General features: G+C 38.2%; 1 protein-coding gene across 1 annotated transcript in view; it reads left to right on the plus strand.

The window, feature by feature from the left end:
* The window catches only part of LOC150080760 (microphthalmia-associated transcription factor-like), a 129663-nt gene that overhangs the window by 37817 nt on the left and 74294 nt on the right, over positions 1-17552 (plus strand). The window lies entirely within an intron of this gene.

A 17552-nucleotide genomic window follows, 5' to 3' on the forward strand; every position in this document is an offset into this window, starting at 1 on the left:
TCATCATCAGCCATTTTCAATCCACTGCAGGATGAAGGCCTCTCCAGCAACTTTCCAGTTCCTTCTGTTTTGAGCACTGGCCATCCATTTACTACCCACAAACTCATGAATTTCATCTATCCATCTCCGCCTTTGTCTTCCAGGTTTTCTTCTAGCTCCTCTTGGATACCATTCTGTTATTTTCTTAGTCCATCTGTCATGTCTTCGAGCTATGTGTCCTGCCCGAGACCATTTTAGTTCTTTAGTTTTGATCAGAATGTCCTTTACTTGAGTTTGCTGTCTAATCCATGTGTTTCTCTTCTTATCTAACAGTCTGATTCCCAATGTAATTCGTTCCATTCTTCGCTGTGTGGTTCTCAGCTTCTCTTCCATTCTTTTGGTGAGTGCCCAAGTTTCACTTCCATAAGTCATTGTGGGGAGTATACATTGGTTCATTATTTTATGTTTCAGACAAATTGGGATTATTGCTCTTCAGTATGTGACTATATTTCCTGAATGCTATCCATCCAAAATTTATTCTTCTCTTGACTTCTAGCCATTTATCATTATTACAGCTAATAACTTGTCCCAGATAAGTATATGACTCCACCTTTTCAATTACTTCTCCTTCAATCATTATTTCCCTTTCTGTGGCATACTTGTTCATCATTACTTTTGTTTTAGCCATATTCATCTTTAGTCCAAAATCCTTACTAACTGTGCATAACTGATTAAGATTTTCCTCTAATTCTTTGGGATCGTGGCTTACGACCACAATGTCATCTGCAAATCGTAAATGGTTTAGGTACTCTCCGTTCATGTTGACTCCTTTCTGCGACCAGTCTAATCTTCTGAAAGCTTCCTCAAGGGCAGCAGTAAACAGCTTCAGAGATATTGTGTCTCCTTGTCGAACTCCTTTCTCGATTTTAAATTTCCTACTGTCTTTGTCTAGTCTAATAAAGGAGGTAGCACTCTCATATATTTTCTTCAAAATCATAATATATGGGATATCTATGCCTTGTCTTTCCAGTGCCCTAAACATTGCCTTATGCTGTATGGAGTCAAATGCCTTTTCATAATCCACAAATGCCAGGCATAATGGTGTTTTATATTCATTTGCTTTCTCCATTAGCTGTGATATTACGTGAAGGTGATCCATAGTTGAGAATCCTGTTCTAAAGCCAGCTTGCTCTTTCGGTTGATTCTCATCAATTATTCTTTCTAATCTGTTAGTAATGACCCTTGTGAACAACTTGTAGATGTTGGATAACAAGCTAATTGGTCTATAATTTCCAATTTCTGATTTATCTCCTTTCTTATGCAGTAAAACTATGATTGCATTATTCCACTGCTTAGGTGTCACATCTTTTCGAATGCACTTTGTGAAGAGCCTTGCCAGTTTTTGTGTTATGTCTCTTCCTCCCAATTTTAACAACTCTACAGTAACTTCATCTTCCCCCCGGGGCTTTCTGATTCCTCATTTTCTTCAATGCATGTTCTACCTCATCAGGAAGAATATCGGTTAAGTCGTATGTGTTTTTACTTTGCAATCCATCTTCCCCACTGCTGGCATCGTTCCCCTGCTCCTTGTATAATTTTCTATAGTAGTCTTCTGCTATTTGAATTATGCCTTCTCTGCTGTTTATAAGTACACCATCGCTATTCTTCAGTTTCAGTATCATTTGTCTTTCTGTATTACTGCGCATGGCTGCTGATTTAAATCCTTTGTTTTCCCTTAATGCTTGTTCTACTTTTCTTGTGTTGAATCTTCTTATGTCCTCTCTGAGTCTCTTTCTAATGGCTTTGCATAACTCAGTATACTCAATTTTCTCCCTGTCAGTGTTTTTCTTGCTCTTCATTTGTCGTCTTCGGTTCATCGTGAGAAGTGTTTCTTGACTGATTTTTTTTCTTCTTTGGATTTCTCTTTACCTATAGGTTTCTTGGGCTTTATCACTTTCAGAAAGTTGTAATATTCCTCGTCGATGTCATGGTCCTGAGCAGTCTGCAGAAGCTCAAACTTGTTCTTAAGTTCCAGTACATCTGCTTTTTCTCCTCTTCTGTTATCTCAAAGACCTTTGTATTATTTACTCGAGTCAGTTTTTTCCTTTCCTTTCCTACATCAAGTGTACATCTTACCATTCTGTGATCACTTTCAACATTTACCTTATTCAGGACGGTAACATCATTCACAATGTATCTTCTGTTAGTGAGGATGAAGTCGATTTCATTAGTAGTTAATCCATTTGGACTCTTCCATGTCCACTTTCTGTTCACCCTTTTCTTGAAAAGTGTTCATTACTGACAGTCCTTGAGATTCTGCAAATTCCACAAGTCTTTCACCTCTTTCATTTCTTTCACCAATTCCAAAATTTCCTATAGTTCCCCTTTCTACGCTGTTTTGCCTTTTTCCACCTTAGCATTGAAGTCCCCCATAATAATAATAGTAGGGTTTCATAATAGTGGAAAACCCATAATAGTGGGTTTTCTGCTCATCTAGAAGACTCAGTTTTGGTGTACATTTCTTCAACCTCTTCATCATCATGGCTCGATGTTGGTGCATAAATCATTATAATCTTTAGCTTGTACCTCTTAGAAATCTTGAGTATTAGTCTTGACACTCTTGGTGGTGTACTTTTGAATTCCAAAATGTTGTTTTTAAAATCTTTGTGGACCAGAAACCCAACTCCACCTTCAATCCTTTCACTGTTTCCATTGGTGTACAGCAGATTTCCACTTGATAAACTTATAAGTGATTCATTTCTTCTTCTTGTTTCAGCCAAACCAATGATATTCCAATTAACATTTTCTAATTCCTTTTCCAGCTCTAATATCCTGTCTTCACCGATGAGTGATCGTACATTATAACAGGCCAAGTTCAGTTTCCGTGCATGGCAGCCTGTTCGTACCCAGAGATTCTTAGCACCCTCTGCTTCCACTCTGATCCTCTCGCTGCCGTAAGAGGGAGAGTGAAAGCTGCTGGGGACTGAGGGCCATTTGTTTCGTCGTGCTGTCGTATGCTGGAGGATTTGGTCTTTACCTCTTCATGCTGACCAGGCGTCTTGAAGAGAACCACTGTCCACATTCGCTGCCACCTAAGTGACGTAACAGGGCTTACCATCGAGAAGGTGTGCATGAGTGGATTTTAGGGAGGCAGGCCAACCGGACTTCTCCTCAATCTTCTGTAATAGAGAGATATTGGATTCATCAGTGTTTTAGGCTGAGTGTCTGATAACACACAGGATATGTGTTCCCCTCTAAGCCCTTTATGTTAAGTATAATGTGTTTAATGTAGTGATTATTTAAGCATCATCAGCAGTGTTGCCATTTTAGCGGTTTTCCCGCTAGATTTAGCGGAATTGCTTCAGGTTTAGCGGAAAAAAATATGAAATAGCGGATAGCGGATTTTTTAGCGGGAAGAGTATAAATGTTTAGCATTTTATATAATTTGGCAATCCAAATTACAATTTTATGTAATTTGGCAATGTAACATTTAAATTAAGAAATATTCATTTAAGAAATATTAAATTAATTGTTCAATTGATTATTTAATTAATAATAAAAATAATTCATAATTGAAATAGTAGGGATATCATATTTCATAGTTTTTTTTTTTAAAAAGCGAAGAATCGGTTTTATATTATTCTGGATTTCCCTGAGGAGAACCCCAACAATTTTACGTAGTTACGCTCGCGGTCAAACGACCTGATCATTGGGTCATAGCTTTAAATTGTTGGATCAAATCTAAAAATGTGGAAAAAATTCTAATGACGCCTTTTTTTGAAACCGCGAAGGAATGGCATTGGATAATTTTTCTTCGTCGTATTTGTTTGGCTTCCAAGAAATGCGATCCGAATTACCGACATCTCTTTCAACGTTTCTAATAACCACAGAGCAATAAGTAATAAGAGTAATAAGTAATAATTATTTCTAATAACCACAGTGTAATAATATCTTAGTATAGTCAGTCCTCGTATAGCACGATAGTTGTATTCCTAGAAACCCTCGTGCAATATAAACAACAGGCCCTATGGGAAAAATTGGGTTAGGTGCCGACCACCCAAGATTGAACACACATTTGTAAACAGAACATTACCAAACACAATAAATAATCGTAATAAAATACTTACGTATTTTATTACGATTATTACGTATTTTTTTATTACGTAAAGGTCGTAATAAAATACTGCTAATGCTTTTGCTTCTATCGTAAGCAAACTTGTTTTTTGTTTTATTTTCTATCCAAACAGATGACAGCCGTTCCATCTCTTCCAATTCTTTGTGTCTTAATCTAATGGATTTTAATTACACTTTTAGTTGTTCCTGCTATCAAAGTTGTTTTTATTTTCTCCGCATTCTTTGTAATTCTCGGCGTTGCCTCATTTAGGTCTGTAGCACGTGCAATATCACATGGTCTTTCATTTCGCTCAATGCGTTTCATGATTTCATATTTTTTTCTCTATCGATAGAGGCGGACTGGCCATAAACCTTACCTTACGGGATGGCGGACAAAAACAAAACGAAATATACCCAAAATTTTCGGAAGGAATGGTTAGCTTTTCCACAATTCAAAGACTGGTTAGTAGAGATTCCAGGACATCCAACTCGAGCAAGATGTAAATATTGCAAGTCTGATTTTACTGCTAAAATTTCGGACATTAAAAGTCATTTAAAAATTTTCAAACCTATTAAGTCAGCAGAACCATTTTCACCCAATAGATCAGGCAACCAATCTAAATTAAATTTTCCCACCAAGAATTTACAAACAGCGGAAGCTGAAGCAAAGTTAAGTTTGTTTGTTTGTGCTCACTCGTCAATACTGGCAATAGACCACCTTGGTGAATTATGTAAGAATGCATTCCAAGATCAAACAGCCAAAACTTTAAAAATTCATCGAACAAAATGCAGCGGCATTATAAAATATATCCTACACCCCCACTTTCAGAAAGATTTATTGAAGTCAGTGCTCAATGGCTTTTCAAACTATAGTTTGTTACTAGATGAATCAAACGATATTAGTGTAACAAAACTATTAGGTATTGCAATTGTGTATTATGATGAGCAATTCGATAAAAGAGTTTCTACATTCTTAGCTCTTGTAGAATTAGATAAGTGTAACGCTGAAAATATTTCAAATTCAATTAAAATAACGCTGGGAAATTTTAAACTTACTTTAAATAATCTTGTGGGCATTGGGACAGATAATGCTAGCGTTATGATTGGAGTTAATAACAGCGTTTATACACATTTGAAGTCCGATGTACCGAACTTGATATTAATTAAATGTGTATGTCATTCTTTGCAATTAGCAGTATCTCATGCAACCCGCGAAACATTCCCTAGAAGTCTAGAATTCATGATAGTTGAAACTTATAATTGGTTTAGTAAATCCACCAGCCGACAAAATCAATTCAAATATTTATACAGTGCCATAAACGATGGTGCAGATCCGAAAAAGATAGTTCATTCGTGTCAAACAAGGTGGTTATCCATTGAAATTGCTATAACAAGAATTTTAGAACAGTATATTGAATTAAAAGCCCATTTTGAAATAACTCGTTTGACTGACAAATGTTATACTGCAGAACTTCTTTATTCAATGTTTAAAGATGAAAGTAATTTAGCGTATCTTTTATTTTTAAAACCTATCTTATCTGAAGTACAAAGAGTAAACAAATCTTTTGAATCAAATACTGCCGATCCTACATTATTACTACATGATTTAAACACGCTATTGTCGATGATTGCCAATAAAATGTTTTTACCAAATACACATATTGAAAGGATAGAAGAGGACATTAATAATTATTTAGACCCTAAGCCATACCAATTTGAAAGAAAAATAAATGAATTAATAATGAATAAACTTATCACAACAACAGATGAAATGGCAATAAGAGAGAGATGCCGTAATTTCTTGATTGATTTGTATCAACAATTCTTCTGGACAACATAAAAGAATTAGAAAAATATCATTAATCTCAGTTAACAATATGTTAAAGCAAAATTTTCTGTTAAATTTATTACAAAAACTTAAAATTGTCTGAAGTAGAAATTGAAAAAATTGAGCAACGGTATATAAACATTACTCTCGTTAAATGGGAAAACATCAACATTACAATGAAGTTTTGGTCAGAAGTTTCGAAATATCGAGATGCAAGCGGTAAAAATCCATTTAAAGAAATTAGCGAATTTGCATTGGGTATTTTAATTTTGCCATTATCCAATGCAGATGTGGAAAGAATATTCAGCAACTTAAATCTAGTGAAAAACAAAACACGCAACAGAATGAGTGTTGGCACGGTTAATGCAATCTTATCAGTACGATACGGGCTCAAAATAGTTGAAAAGTGTTGTAAAAATTATGTTTTACCTGAAGAAGTGCTTCGCAAAATAGGTACACAAGAAGCATATGATGAGGCGGTATTGAATTTCGAAATTAATTTAGATTTTTAGATATTGATTTTATATTAAAAACAGAAAAATAAATAACTATTTATATATACTATTTGTTTGTTTGTTTTTATTCACTACCAAGTACAAACAAATGAAAATTTAAAAAATTTGGCGGGTCAAGTGCTAAAAATAGCGGATTTTGAGTATGCGGCTAGCGGGAAATATTATTAAGAGTTGGCAACACTGATCATCAGCAGTATATGTTATACTGGTGTTAAAGTAAAAAGGAAAAAAAAAAAAAAAAAAACCAGCTATGAGCACTGATTTATGTGTTTATATATGTTTTCTGTTTATACTCCAGGACGACCAAGCGGTCAGAGGAGTTCGTGGCCAAGTGGTCAGGAGCGGGAGTACAGTAGCACACGCTCTTTGAGTAGACCGGGGTCCAAGCCCCTGACTGCTGAATACGGTCGATCTGCCAACCCGCACTGGACCAGCGTGGCAGATTGTGGTCCATTTTCCCTCAGCATGAATTGTTGAGGAGGCTTCCATCCTACAGTGGGTTGATAATGGCTGCACTTTACCTTTTTTTTTTTTTCTTTTACTCCAGGACGACCAAATGGTCAGAGGAGTTCACAAGATAGACAGAATACAAGAAACAGCACCGTATTTAGCAGTCAGGGGCTTGAACCCCTGTCACTCAAGGCACGTGTACTTATGCACCCGCGCGCCTGACCACTAGGCTACGGCGGCCTTGTAAACAGATATAGTTAATTATATGTGGTTGATAAGTGTCTTGAATGTGAACATATAGCATTGAGAAAACATCCTGTTTAGATGAAATATGATATAAAAAGAAGCAAACTTGTATAGCAACAGAAAAAAAACCCCTTCCACATCACCTCTCTATCCCCTCTAATAATTTATCCAGTTCTTCCTTAAATTTATACCTTTGAAAAAAGAAATGCACAAGGCATAATCCTTATGGGTTTTGATAATTAACTATATAGTATCGGAGTAAATACACCATAGTTGTATTACCTGGGTACCTGCCATTTGTATTACCTGGGTACCTGCCATTTGTATTACCTGGGTACCTGCCCATGTAATACAATCTCTCGTATTGTGGATATAACTTCGCAACTGTGATGGCTTGTTTTATTACCTAGGTACCTGCCTGCCCACTGATGATGAAGCCCAATAGCTTTGAAACTATCGTCTGGGTGGTGGTACCGCTGAAAATAAATACCAGTAGTCTTCTCTACTAGAGAAGCGTTATTTATTTGAAGTAATGCAATGGCAGCTATCTCGTTGTGAAGGCAACCGCAATACAATTAAAACGATGCCCTCTACGCTACATACGTAGCTCAGGTTTATGGGTTAACTATGGTGTATTTACACCGATACTATATAGTTAAATTTATATGAACTGCTCACTTTCATAACACCAGATGGAAGTTTGTTCCAGCAACCAACTACCTCCTGACTGAAAGCAAATTTCCATTCATCTATTCTGTGACCATCCTTATAATTTTAATTTATGTCCCTTCAAACCCTTAAACACCTCAATCAGATCTCTTCACAGGTGCCTAGTTTCCAGATGCTGCAATTTGGATGGCTGAAGCCTTTTTTGGTAAGAGTACTTTATTGTTTCCTTTGCTAATTTGATTGCTCTTCTAAGCACCCATTACAGCAGATCTACATCCTTCATAAAATGAGGCCTCCAGACCTGTATGCAGTATGTGTAACTTAGTATATTATGAGAAGAATTTGAGTCACTGAAGAAACCAGTGTTTGCCCTAGAAACAAATGTAACCGGGAGCTTGTCAGGTACTCAATTATCTCCTGACCTGCCAAGTGATGCACTCCTGATTCAGGTCCCAGAAAAGAATAGTCAAGTGCATACTGCTCTGGTTGAAGGTGATTTAGTTTTATTGGGAGACTATTGTCAGGGAAATGGGTAAAATTTTTTTGTAATACAGACAGGTTGACCAGAACCTGAGTGTGTTTACCAGGAGCAACAATTGATGATGTTACCAGCAGATTGTCTGATTTTAAGGGAGGTAAAAAGAGCATTATTATGTGTATGTCTAAAATTCTGTCCAGACACAATATTTGTTTTTTTAGGAGCATTAGCAACTAAGGCCATATTCCTCCGTGAATATGCGGTGGTCATTCCTTGACCTTTCCGCATCCTCCGAATTTGGTGGTGACGGGCTCGAACCCCGGTCTAATCAAGAAGCGTGTGCCTGCACACTGCTGCTCCTTCCCACCTGGCTACAGAGGCGCCCCCAGACACAATAGAAAGGATTATATGCTGAAAGCCTTGGGGATAAGTCAAGACTGAGGGATTCTGCAATGCTCTACAGTTGAGGGATTCTGCAAGGCTATCTACATTTTATCATTGTGGCCCGCACTTGTAGTAGTAGTGGCATGTGATGCAAGAAAGAAAGTGTATGAGCTTATGGAGCATCAGCCAAAAAAAAAAAAAATTCACACAACCATTCCCTCTAAATGTTTGTCCAGTTCCTCCTTAAATTTATTCAACCTATCAACTTCCACAACGACAGATGGAAGTTTGTTCCAGCAATTAAGGACCCGCTGGCTAAAGGCAAATTTCCGCACATCTATTCTACATCTGTCTTTCCGTAATTTGAATTTATGCCCCCTTAAGTTTGTAATCTGAACAAGTGGAAGAATCCCATCAGAATTCAGCGTGCTTAACCCATTCAAGGCCTTATACACCACAATCAGATCACTGCGCAGGTGCCTAGTCTCCTGCCTCTGCAGTTTGTAGAACTTAAGCCTCTCTTGGTAAGAGGATCCCTTCATTCCCCTCACCAATCTTGTTGCCCTTCTCTGTACATACTCGGCGCCTCCGTAGCCAGGTGGGAAGGAGCAGCAGTGCGTAGAACACGCTTCTTGATTAGACCGGGGTTCGAGCCTGTCACCACCAAATACGGAGGATGCGGAAAGGTCAGGGAATGACCACCGCATATTCACGGAGCAATATGGCCTTAGTTGCTAATGCTCCTAAAAACCAAACAACAAACAAATCTGTACATATTCAAGCAAATCTACATCCTTTCAAAAATGAGGCCTCCAGACCTGTGCTCAGTACTCAAGGTGTTGCCTGGCCATTGCCTTATACAGAGGGACAATCACCTCCTTTTCCCTGCTAGCAAAGTTCCTATATAACATTGACAAAACCCCATGACCTACCCTGGCAGCCTGTCTACATTGCTCAGAAAACTTCATGTCTGACTGCACAATTACTCCCAGGTCTTTTTCATTTTCTACCACCTTAAGTGTAGTATCACACAGTTGGTATGTTTCTCTGGGGTTACTTCTACCCATATGCAGTACTTTGCATTTGTCAATGTTAAACTTCAGTTGCCACTTCTCAGCCCATCTGCCCAAATTTTCTAGATCCTGTTGCAGTAGTACACTGCCATTACTGTCATTAACAACCCTGCCAACCATTGTATCATCTGCAAGCTTCGACACTAAGCCTGATATACCTTCATCAATATCATTGATAAATATACAAAACAACAGTAGACCCAACACCAAACCTTGTGGGGCTCCACTAATAACATTAGTCCACGAAGAGCAGCACCCATTGATTACAACCTTCTGTCTTTTCCCACTCCACCATCCTTTTATCCATTGTAGCAATTTACCCTTAATACCATTCTGCTCCAATTTGTACAATAGTCTTTCATGCGCAACAGTGTCAAAAGTTTTCTTGAAATCCAAGATATGATATCAAAATTATTTTTTGCATTCAGATCCTTTGTAACCACATCATAATAACCAATCAAATTTGTCACACAAGACTTTCTCTTAAACCCATGCTGTGTCTGAATTATTGCTGCAGTCTTGTCTAGATGATCCTGCAATGCATATTTAACCAGTGACTCCATTATTTTACCCAGAACAGAAGTTAAACTAACTGGTCTGTAATTACTCGTGTCACCCTTCGATCCCCCTTTGTGAATTGGGGATACATTTTCACATCTCAAGTCCGTGTGGACCTCCCCTGAGTCCAAGAATGCTCTTGTAATTATGGCTAAGGGTTTGCTTACCTCCTTTGCTGCCTCCTTCAATATAACTGGATAGATCCCATCCACCCCAGATGCCTTTCTTGTGTTTAACTTCAACAATTTCTCCTCCACTTTGCTCTCAGTTATTACAAAATCATTAAACGCCCTTCTACCATTTGATAACCTTCTGGCATTTTCAAACCTTAATAACTCCTCATGTGTTAATTTAGATGCAAAATACTCATTCAGTTTGTTTGCTATCTGAGCAGGATCATCAACAGTCGAACCATCGATATCAAGTGGATCGATCAGATTCATCCCCTTCCTTTTAGAGTTTGTATAAGTAAAGAAATCCTTGCTGTTTTTCTTAGCATCTTTTGCCAAAGATTTCTCGTAATCTGCCTTCGCCTGCCTAACCTCCTTTGTGACTTGATTACAGACTAGCTTATATCTGCCATAGGCTTCTGTAGAAAGCATCTGTTTTGTAGAGATGGTATTCATTTGAACAAGGCTGGTGAAAGATTTGTGTCAGTATCATTGATAATACGTTATGGGTTCAACAAAAGTGCTAGTTAGGTTTATCTGATGATATGGGTAATGCTTGCACTCGCCTCATGAATTCTTGTTTGTTTGTTGCTGCAACAGCTGATGTTATTAAGGTGTTCTGAGGGTAGCAACATTTCAAATGAGTGGGAAGATAACTAGGGAAACAAGCCCAAATAACTTCAAGGGGTGTTTCAGGGTCGTAAACTACAGAAGAATACCTAGTCTTAACTCTGTCCACAGTAGTGTCAGGAGTGTTGTGAATAAAATGGTTGAATTTGAACTCCTGGTTAGGAAAACTAATGCTGACATAATAGGGCTAACAGAAATGTGGTGCCACCCAGAAATTTGGGATGACAAGTTCCACTGTTTAGAAAAGGTATTTCAACCTTTTCTAAATACTGAAAAAGGTTCGGTGTTTAGAAAAGATAGAAGGGGGTACTGGGGTCATGCTTCTTATCAAAAGCAGCCTGAGCACGAAAAGAGCTTTTACTGAGTCTGAAGTTACATCTGCCAGGATAGAATGTGGTGATAGTGAGTTGGAAGAAAAGGTATAAGGAGAGTGGGTATAATCTACAGACCAGAAGATTGTGAAGAGTATGATGAGCATCTCTACATGCAGATTGAATGGGCAATCAAACGTGAATGTTGTATGCGACTTCAATGTCTTAGGTTAGTGGCGTGCGAACTTATTTCGCTTGGGACCCCCTGTATTAAATATAAAATTAATGCAACCCCTCAATGTAAACCCCGAAGTAGGATGCCCAGATTTTTAGAGAAGAAAAATGGCATTTTATAAATTATGTAGTAGAAAATTTTATTCGAGTACTGAGAAAGGAATAAAAAAATTGCTTCCTTTTTAATTTACACATAAAAATAATTGTTTAATATTTTTATTGAATACAGCAAAAATAACAAATCAAATTCTTGTTCTTCGATTAAGATTACAAAACAATAAAAAATGAACAATAACAAAACAACAAGAAGGATGAGCCCGGAATGCTGTTTTGTTATTATAGATGTTAATTTTGAGAAACCAACCTCTCATAAATATGTAGACCCAAAAGGTAGCAATGTTTATTCCCAATTTCGATAATTCTGGATACTCGTCTCGAAGAGAATGCCAAAATTTTTCCCAAGTAGTTTTGAAAAGTTCACGTAATGCTTTGTCAGATGACAGGTTGATGAGGTGTTCTTTTTGCTGAATGGGAATTCAGAAAACAAATAAATAAATAATTTTGGGACATGAAGAACTTGATAAAGCAAAGGGATCGCGAATCTAATACAATTTTTTTCCTGGAGATACATTAAATCATTTGGAAAAATTCTTAATTAGCATTGTCAGGTGAGTGGCAGTGATATCCCTAAATTGTAAAATGTCAATATTGTAACAAAATCAGAAAAAGCATGGGAGCATTTCAGTATTATTACCCTCAAATTCAGTTTTCCAAAGATTAAGCTTCCCTTTGAAAGTTTCTATTTTATCACTGAGTATTAATATATTTGTTCTCTGTCCTTGAAGACTTAAATTTAAAGTGCCGTCTCCGTAGCACACACTTCTTGATTAGACCGCGGTTTGAGCCCATGACCACCAAATATGGAGAATACGGAAAGGTCAATGAATGACCACCGCATATCCCTGGAGTAATATGGCCTTAGTTGCTAATGCTCCTAAAAACCAAAATAACAAACTTAAATTTAAATCATTATAAGTTTTTCAAATATATCAGCAAGGGAGCTAAGTTTTCCAAGCAATTTTTGATTTGTAAACAATTGAGCAAGTTTCGGATTTTTATCTGATAAAAACAATAAAACTTGATTTTGAGGTCAAAAAGACATCGCAACACTTTACCACTGGATACCCACCCCACTTTTATATATAAAAAAAGCATTTCATCCCATTTCATTACAAAGCATTGTGAAAAGTCTGCTATTTAAGCTTCTACTTTTTAATAAAGTTGATCACACTTATTGCATATTTCAAAACTCCATGCAAATCAGTTTACATTTACTTTGCTACTAATGCTTCTCTGTGTACTGTATAATGCAATGATTTAAAACTATATTTGGAGCAATTTCCTTTATTTTGCCTTTTAAACTTTTATTTTATCCTGTTAATGCAGCTGCACCATCAGTACAAATTGAAAAGCAGTTGTTCCACTTTAGGCAATATATTTGTTTGAAAGAAAATATTTATAACATCATCTCCAGGGGCTCACATTTGGCGAGTATGGGCTTGGCACACCCAGGGTACTGAGCTGGATATCATCATTCTTCTCTTTTTTTTGGTGATTCCCTCCTACTTCTTTCTCTCTCTCAGGGTACTCAAATTTTTTTGGTTGGTGCAGCATAAGCCTCAGGCTTCCTTGCGGCATATGCTAATAATAATAATAATAATAATAATAAGTAAAACAGTCGATCAGGAACACCCACAACTGGCGAACCCCAGGAATCGATAACATCCACAACTACTGGTACAAGAAGCTCACCTGCACACACAGGCACCTAGCAGAGCAGTTCGCTCGAATGATAAGGCACCTGGAGACAATCCTGAAGTTTCTCACTGAAGGAGTCACATATCTGAAGCCTAAAGACGAAGATACAAGAAACCCGGCGAAATACAGGCCAATTGGCGCATCCGTAGCCAGGTGGGAAGGAGCAGCAGCAGTGCATAGCACATGCTTCTTGATTAGCCCGGGGTTTGAGCCCGTCACCACCAAATACGGAGGATGTGGAAAGGTCAGGGAATGACCACCGCATATCCTGGAGCAATATGGCCTTAGTTGCTAATGCTCCTAAAATCCAAATAACTAACTAACTAACTAACTAACAGGCCAATTACCTGCCTCCCAACGATGTATAAGATCCTGACCAGCTGCATAACCAAGAAGAAATCAGACCACTTAGAGAGTCAGAACATAATGGCAAAAGAGCAGAAAGGATTCAAGGAGCAGTTAACCATAGATGCCGCAGTTATGGAGTAAACCTACAAGAAGCACCGCAACCTATACACAGCTCACATCGATTACCACAAGGCCTTCGACTCCGTACCTCATAGCTGGCTAATAGAGATCTACAAGGATACAAAATCTACCCTGAAGATCTACAAGATCAATCTGATAGTGACAAACTTCCTAGTAGCAACAATAGCGAAATGGAGTACCACTATTAAGGTCGAGAACATCACAACCAGGCTAATCCCCATTAGAAGAGGAATCTTTCAGGCTGTGGTTCTGTCTAGCATTCAACCCACTATTCACCATGCTTAATGGCAGCAAGTATGGATATAATCTCAAAGAAGGAAGAAAGGACCTGTACACCCTCACCCACCTGATCTACATGGATGACATCAAGCTCTATGCGGCAACTGCGAAGCAACTCCATCAACTACTCCGGATCACCGAAGAATTCAGCAAGGACATCAGGATGGAATTTGGTCTAGACAAATGCAAGACCCACACACTGCACCAGGGAAAATTAGTTGGCCGAAACTACCAGCTGCTGACTGGTAAACAAATCAAAGCTATGACAGAAGGAGAGACCTACAAATTTAGGGATGATGAAGGCTCAGCAGTTTAGAGCACAAGGAATTCAAGAAGTGCCTGACCGAAAAATATCATCAGACTCAGAAGCCTGCTGAAAGCAAAATTGAATGGAGGGAACTCTGTTAAAGCCATAAACACATATGTAGCTCCAGTACTAACATACGCCTTTGGGGTCATAGATTGGACTAACACCAAGCTAGAAGATATCATGCAAAAGACGAGGACAATGTTGATCAAGAGCTGCCAACACCACCCGAAGTCAGCAGTGGAGAGACTAACAATAGCTCAGAAAGAGGGAGGAAGGGGCCTGATAGAGCAACAGAAAACAGTGATAGTTAACCTGAAGGATTACTTCGAGAACAACACAGCACCACTCCACCAGGCCATAAGGAAGATAGATGAGTGGTATATCCCACTCAACCTAAGCGAGGAACCCCCACCCACCCAGACAGCACAAGAAACGAAGTAAGAAAGATAAGCAAAGAAGACACTCCATGGCAGGCCCTACAATGACCTCCATCAAGATCATATCGATAACACTGCTTCCGATGCATGGCTCACAAGCGGGACGCTCTTCCCCGAGACTGAAGGATTCATGCTGGCCATCCAAGACCAGGTAATCAACACCAGAAACTATAGAAAATACATCGCAAAGGAGCCCGGAATGTCAGATGACACATGTCAACAATGCCACCTGCCTCAGAAACGATCCAACACATCACCACAGGTTGTAAGGTGATCACCCAGACTGAGTACACTCATAGACACGACCAGGTTGCCAGGATAATACAGAAGCTAGCAAGAAAATACCAGTTGACCAAAGAAAGTGTACCATACTACAAGTACGAACCTGAGGCAATACTAGAGACCCGAACCCACAAGCTGTATTGGGACCGTGCCATAATAACGGATAAGACTCCCGCACAACAGACCAGACATAACCCTTGTGGACAAGATGGAAAAGGCTACCTACCTGATTGACATAGTGGTGCCCAACACTAGCAATGTCCAGAAAACCCATGAGAAAAAAATTAGGAAGTACATGAACCTGAGACATTAGGTCAAGGAGATGTGGCATATGCAAGAAGTATCAACCATCCCGATCATCGTGTCAACCATCGGTATGGTGCCAAAGACTCTACATAACAGCCTAGCAGCAATAGGTCTCCCACAGAACACCTACAAGGAACTCCAGAAAGTCGCAATCCTGAACACTGAACACTTGTAGGATAGTCAGATTTCCTCAACCAGCAGTAACACCAGACGTTACAACCACCCTGTGTACTTGGTAGCAGTACCCATCATGGAGTGGAATCCCCCAATCAGGGAGAAATAATATAAGAGCAACAATAATAATAATATTCTGGCCCGTCGTTCTTCCTTCTAATGCTTTGCAAAATAGAAAATTTACCAAAATATATCTCCCTTGTAGCAGTATCTCACATATACAATAAGTTGAGCAAGGTTTTAAATATTTGTGGATTCATCTAACTGTATTACAAAATTTGGACTTTCTTTCAATCATTTTAATAAATTGGATTTTATGTTGTTCACAATAACTGTGTCTCTGGATAGAGGAATGGTATTTAAATTGTTGCTGTACTTTTCTCCATGCATAATTGAAATCATTTTTATTTCAGCAGGGAGAACAAGAGATTTAGTAATAGTATGTGATTTCAAATTTTTTCCTGTTAAATATGAAACTTCCAACAATGCTCTTAAAGCTTTACAAGGAACTGCAGTGTTTTTTCATGAGAGATTTCAGACCTTGTAAGGCATCGGCATATCATTTGAACAAGGATTCAGTTTTTTTCATTAAAATAAGTGTCTTTTTAATTTAATAGGTTTCATGCTTTCATTAGCCAGTTTTTCGTAACATATTACGCATGCAGGACATTGCTCATCATAAACAACACTGTAAGTAAAGCCGTACTCATAAATTCTTCTTGATATTTTCTACTCTTTTTCATTCTTTTTGATTTGGAATATGATGACTGCCTACCAGAAATTGGTGGTTGCACTACACTTGAAATAACGTTAGTGTCCAAATTTTCATATGATACATTTCTTACCCTTTCAGCTTCTGCTGTATCTGTAGCAACATTATTGTCGTCACTCCTCGACCGTTTTGTTCTGATTATCCAATTGTCCATGGTAAAATATATAAAAATGTATATTTTTTTTCTTAAAAACAAACATAATATAAAAAGTAGCAGAAGAATGGAAACACATCGAAGTTGACGTGAAAACACTGAATTACGAAGCAGAATAAAGTGTGCGTGCAACAGACTTTCTATTTACTGCCACAGCATATTTGCACCTCTGGCATTTAGGTAGTTTCAGAAATTTTTGCTGTATGAAGTATGAATTAAGAGCTAGAGGGATTGCTGTTCAACAATTGAGTAGTACTGAGAAGTCACACTAGTCAGCTGCTTTCTGTGTGTCCATAGGCAGTGAGCAAATTAAGCCGTATTATCCACAAGGACAATAAGTAAGAAAGCCACCTACGTCACACGTGAAACCACCCTAAAAAATAGTGGCAATAGGGTTCATTCGTATCTCAGACTTTGTTCGAGTAGTAAGGTTTTAAAAGTAATTTTAACAACAGGGTTTTTTGGCTTTCGTGTACAGAAAAATTAATTTTATTTAAAAATTTCTGTGACCTCTTTAATTTATTCCACGACCACCAGAGGGGTCATGCCCCATAGTTTGCATACCACTGTCTTAGGTTCTTGTTGTTGTTGTTATTTGGTTTTTAGGAGCATTAGCAACTAAGGCCATATTGCTCCAGGATATGCGGTGGTCATTCCCTGACTTTTCCGCATCCTCCGTATTTGGTGGTGACGGGTTCGAACCCCGGTCTAATCAAGAAGGGTGTGCTAGGCACTGCTGCTCCTTCCCACCTGGCTACGGAGGCGCCTTGTCTTAGGTGACTTCATTCTGCCCCAGATTGATTGGAATAAGTGGGAGGGAAACTCACCTTGTGGAAAAATCTTTATATGAACTACATGATTATTATTTGTACTAGCATGTTAGAGAAAGTACT

Source organism: Mastigoproctus giganteus, chromosome 9 (genome assembly GCF_048544385.1).
Source record: "Mastigoproctus giganteus isolate SK-2022 chromosome 9, ASM4854438v1, whole genome shotgun sequence".
Lineage (NCBI taxonomy): Eukaryota > Metazoa > Arthropoda > Arachnida > Uropygi > Thelyphonidae > Mastigoproctus > Mastigoproctus giganteus.